Raw genomic sequence first — 6,124 nt, forward strand, 5'->3', positions numbered from 1 at the left:
TCAATTTGGGGGCAAGCGAGTGGGGCAGCATTCCCATCTCCCTAGCCCCTGGACAGTTTTCTCCACAGCCCTTCCAAGGAAGTTCTAGTATGTCAGCTTCATTTATCGTAGGCTGCCTTTGGGTCCAGATCCAGACAACAAAGTCTGAGAGTTGATGTTGGCCAAAAGCCTAAAGAAGAGAACCCAGTCACTCCAAGCCAACTGGAGGAAAGCTTTAAATGATATTAGGTTGTCATTTTACATCATAATTACTCCCTTCACTTATATAGCACTTGCCGTGTGCCCAGTAGGGCCAGGATGAGGGTGAAGCACGTGAGGTATTCACCTCAGGGGCAAAATTTAAGAGGGTGCCCCAAAATGCAACAATCAAGATAAATAATATTTTATTACAATCTTTTAAAATCAAAGTCAATGTAAAAAAATTTGATCAAAATATCAAAATTTAAAAAAAAATTTTAAATTAGAAATTTAAATTAAGACATGATCAGTAATAGTGCCGAAAGCAAAAAGAAAAATCAAGAACTCATCCCATCTTTATTTGAATTGTTTGCATGAATTTTGAGTTTAAAAAAATATTATATTAAAATAATGTGGGTCTTGAGTGTTTTGGAGCCCTTTAAATTTTGCACCTGAGACAGATGCCTCACTCGGCTCACCCTAGATCCAGCTTCTCGTGAGTAGTCGAAATATATCAACACGTTTAATTCCCACACCAAGCCCAGGCCGTTGGTGTCCACATTGGCAGGTAAGTGCCGTGAGGCCCAGGTCACACAGCTAGCAGGAATTCAAGCCCAGGCCGTCTCCCTCCCTTTGGCTGACTTGCATCATCTGAAGGTGGAGGAAACCAAGACCAAAGCCAAGTAACCTGGGAGAAAAACCTGTCCCTGGGGAGAGTGGAGGCGTGCCAGGAAAACAGGTAGGAAGTGAACTCTGAGTAATTAGATCATCTGAGATGACGTTATGGAAGAAACAACGAATCCAGTTGAATCCATTCGAGAGGTCTGGGGAGAAACAAAACAAAACACGACCCAGGATTCCCACCATCCATGCAGTAAGGGGGAGTTTCTACATTTCAGAACAACAAATTTGAAATATAGAAAAGACCAGAGCCTCTTAAAGTTTAAATCATCCACCACCCAAGATTAACAGAGGTTAACGTTTTGTATATTGGCTTGTTTCACCTGACGATTATCTTAAGGGAAAAAAGCGATGGTCCCGAGAGCCGGAGCAACCAGAACCATCACCCACTGCTGGTGTGGTGGGAAAAACGGCAAAAAAAAAAAAAAAAAAAAAAAATGGAAAATGGTTTGGCAGTTTTCCACAAGATTGCCCAGGGTTTCCCAATCTTGGCACCCCATCATTTGGAGCTAAATCCTTCTCTGTTTTGGGGGGCTATCTCGACCTGCTAGATATCAGGTAGCACCTGCCCAGTCTTGACAACCCAAAATGTCTCTGGACGTTGGTCCTCACCCCCTCCCTGCTCCCTGGGTGGAGTGGTGGGACAGAACCACTCCTGGGATGAGACAACTGGATTGAACAGACACCTACATCTTGTCTAAGGAATTCTCCTAGGTAGAGCCTCAGCAGTCAATGCAATACTTTTTTTGCCTGAACAAAGACTTGAACAATGAGCGTTCTTTACTGATATTGGCCCCACATTGGAAACAACCCAGATGTCCATCCACAAGGGAATGGATATAGAAACTTGGCTTCATTCAGAAATAATAATAAAAAAGGAACCAACTATTGATACATGCAACATTATGGTTAAATCTCAAAAACATTATATTCCTTGTGACTGCACTAAAAATCACTGAGATGTATGCTTTCAAAGGCTGAGTTTTATGGTTCATGAATTATATCTCAATAGAAAACAAAATATTATGTGGAATGAAAGAAGACAGATAGTAAAGAGTGCATACTGTATGATTCTATGTAGTAGGACATTCAAGAACAGGCAGGATGAATCTCTGGTAATTGAATCCATAGGAGGAGGTGGCCTGGGAAGATGCGCAAGTGAAACTTAGGGCAGGCTGGAGTGATGGTGGTTGCAGGGGTATTGTGACAGTTAAATTCATGTGTCAACTTGGCTGAGTTTTGGGGTCCAGTTGTTTGATCAAGCAAGCTCTAGCCTGATTGTTACTGGGAGACTATTTCATGGATTTAGTTTGTCAGCCAGTTGACTGCATCTATGGCTAATTGCATCTACAACCAACAAAGGAGACGGCTAATTGCATCTACAATCAATTAAGGAGAGAAGTCTCATCCAATCAGTCAAAGACCTTAAAAGGGAAACTGAGGATTTCAGCAGTCAGAAAGAACACTTTCTATCTCTACTTCAGCCAGCCAACTTCTCCTGGGGAATTCATCAAAACCTTCATTGGAGTTCCCAGCTTGCAGCCTGCCCTATGGATTTCGGACGTGTCCATCCCCACGGCTGCATAAGCCAATTGCTATAATAAATCTTATAATATTTACATTACAGTTATGCATCTTGTCAGTTATTTTTTCCTGGAGAACCCTGTGCTCGTTTGGATGTATTATGGCCCCCCAAACACCATGATCTTTGATGCAGTCTTGTGGTGGCAGATGTACTAGTATTGATTAGATTGAAACCTATTGGTTCAGTGTTTCCTTGGAGATGTGACTCAGTCAACTGTGGTTGAGAACTTTCATTGGATTCTTTCTATGGAGGTGTTGCCCCACCCATTCAGGGTGGGTCTTTATTGGATCACTGGAGTACTTTAAAAAGAGCCACACAGGCCCAGACACACAGCAGCTGTGAGTGACAGTTTGGAGAGCAATGGAGAGTGACATTTTTAAGAAGAGCTGCAGCTAAGAGAGGACAAAATGCCCCAAGAGATACATTTTGGAGAACGCCATTTTGAAACGCAACCTGGGAGCAAGCAGACTCCAGCCACGTGCCTTCCCAGCTAAGAGAGGTTTTCTGGACGCCAATAGCCATCCTCCAGTGAAGGTACCCAGTTGTTGATGCCTTACGTTGGACACTTTATGGCCTTAAGACTGTAACATCGTAAGCAAACAAACCCCCTTTATAAAGGCCAATCCATTTCTGGTGCTTTGCAAAAGGGCAGCGTTAACAAACCGGAACACACGGGTGTATACACATATAAAAATTCATTGAGCCGCACCCTGGAAGATCTATGACTTTACAGTATGTAAGTAAAAGAAATAAAAGAAATGAAACGTTACAGTTAAAGTTGAAGTCGTCCTTGTTCACCCCTCCCCATCTCTATTCCCCCCCCACACCCCCGAGATGACATCCCAAGTAAAATGACACCAAACGATTTTGGAACCCCTGCTCTGTGCTTTTCAAAAATCCAAGCTTCCCAGCAAACCCATGAGGTAGGCGCCACTCTCATCTTCCCCTTTTACAGATGAAGAAACTGAGGCACAGAGAAGTGAAGCTACTTGTCCAAGGTCCCACTCTGGTGTGTGGGGCCACCAGATTTGGCTGTTCGTAGTCATACTTGGTACGCGCGCGCGCGCACACACACACACACACACACACACACAGATTTATAAATAAGATGCGTAGTTTCACTTTCTGTTTTCAAGTAGTTCATAGTAAACTGTGGCTACTGTTACTAGTTCCTTATAAAATGTATAACCTGTTTCTACTTGCTCTGCAGATAGCCCCCCAAGGTTGTTTTTTGAGATAGCCTTGTTGATACATTCCATTCTTCTGGCCTCAGATAAATCTGCTCTCATTTCCTTCCTTTCCTTTCTTCCTTTTTTCTTTCTTTACTTTTATTCATGGTAATGTATGTACAATGCAGAATTTCCCGCTTTGACCATTTGCAGGTGTACAGTTCAGGATGTTTGTAACTGACTATGTCATGCCAACATCCATCACCCAAACTTCTCCATCCCCTCAAACAGAAACTCTGCAGCCATTAAGCAGTAACTCCCCATTCCTCCTTCTATCCCCATTTCTTTCTCTGGCCCATACTAGTGGACATGTTTCCAAAGAGCCTTCTCTGGAGGGCAGAGGAAACAGACAGTGCAAAGGCCCTGGGGCTGACAGATTAGAATATATGAAGAGCGGAAGGTAGGCTAGCGTGCCTCACTCAGAACCATCAGTAGCTCCCACCATCCTGGGGGGGTCATGTCAGAATTCCTGGAGGGGCTGGAGCCCCTGCCCACCACCTGGGAAAATTGGAGCCATGCACATGCCCGTGGATTAAGATGGGAGGATCACTGGTCTAGCCGACACTGGCCGGATGATCCAGGAGGCTGAGCTTACTCAGGCGGTTTGGACTGTGTGAGAAGACACCAAACGTTCACGTCACACGTTGACTCTTGTTGGGCCAGTGCTATGGCTCTGTAAATACACATCCACACACAACTCCACCCCCAGCTTCCCCGTTTCACATACTAAAGCAAAGGCAAGTGCTTGCACTCATTTCTGAGGAAATTATTAAGCAATTGGAAAAGAGGAAAACTGTCCCAGGAGTCTTGTGGTTTTGCCTCCAGTGCAGTGTCCATATCCACTGTGAATAACGCCCTAAATTTCTCTGCATGTTCAGCCAATAAGTCAGGCCACTGGGCAAATGCCTGTAAAAGGATAAGCAATAAAGTAGAAATAGATTACTTTTAGAAACATACACAAATACTGTGGTATTTCCAAACATTTTACAATATGTTGTAAATACCAAAAAAGTACTACAAATAAATGGTAATATTTTTAGATGGTAAGAAGAAATCCTACAGATATGCAAATTTAACAAAAATTTGGGGTTGAAGAATAAAATATGAAATCCAAAGTATAACTAAATGCAAAACAGCATTTATTGTTTTATAAAAGAAATACATATTTAATCCTTGAACATTTGGGAATACATAAAATAAAAGAAAAAGAAAAATTCTTTTGTTTCTTGAAATTTACAGGGAACTACTCTGAATATTTTGGTGTATTTATTTCCAAGATGTATTTTTTCTGTGAAAACATTAAAAGATTTAGCATAATAATAATAAAAAAACTGGAGCCTGCTCCCTTACTCCCACCCCTCACTCAGCAGCACCACATACGCCAGCCTCCTATGAGATGCCCAGTTTATTTATCCATTCATTCATCCAGCAGTTATTTATTGAGCACCTACTAAGTGCCGGGCCCTGTTCTGCTGGGAATGGGGGACCCAGCAGTGAGCCAGACAGCCAACGATCCCTATCCTCAGGGAGCAGACATCCCTGTAGGGGAGACAGACAAGAAACAAAATAAAATTTTAAATTGATCACAATTTGCAAGGAAGAAAAATCAAGGTGTGTGAGGGGGTGGACTGTGGTAGGGCTGGGGTGAGGGCTTTTTTAAGTGGCAGTGCAATCAGGGAATGCTTCTTGGAGGAAGTGACACCTGAGCAAAGATGGGAATAAAGAGAGGAAGAGTATGCAAGACCAGGAGTAAAAAGCCAGTGCAAAGGCCCTGGGGCTGGCAGATTAGAACATTTGAAGAGCAGAAGGCAGGCTAGCATGGCCGGATGGGTGGCAGAGGCTGGGCAAGGAGCAAGGATGGGAAGTTTTTCCTAAGCACTGCGAAGCCAGGGAGGGTTTTCCGGAAGGGAGGAGAGGTGGGGTGTGATTTAAGATTCCAAGGCCCCACAGAGAACTGTAGAGGGGTCCGCGCAGTTATCATATTTTGATGACTTGTATATTAGTCCTCGCTCTCCCTGTTTCACACCCAGAGTGCCAGTCTGTTTCCAGCGCCATCAAAGCCCCCAGGGGGTATTGATAAATGTTCACTGAGTAAATGAACAGCGGGAGGTTAGAGCAAGTAATTGGCAGGGTTCCCCAGCTCCATCTGGGGAGGCGGCCTGGAACCTGGCAGGCGGGAGAGGCCCGTCCCTGGAAAAGGCCATTCCTGCCAGCTCAGTCCTGTCTACCCCATCTGTGAAATGGGTCGCCTGGAGACCTAGAGGGAGAGACCATTTCCCTCTGGGCACAGACATGATCAACAGGCACTGTCATGGAGGTGAGAGTCTTCTCTATGAGTCTGTTTCCTCCTCTGTAGATGGGGAGCAAAAAGAAGAGCTGTCGGTTTTTTTTAATTCAGTCAACAAACAGAGGAGGCCACTGTGGCTGGAGCAGAGTGAGCAAGAGGGAAAGC

The sequence above is a fragment of the Choloepus didactylus genome, chromosome 25 (genome assembly GCF_015220235.1).
Source record: "Choloepus didactylus isolate mChoDid1 chromosome 25, mChoDid1.pri, whole genome shotgun sequence".
In the NCBI taxonomy this organism is placed as follows: domain Eukaryota; kingdom Metazoa; phylum Chordata; class Mammalia; order Pilosa; family Megalonychidae; genus Choloepus; species Choloepus didactylus.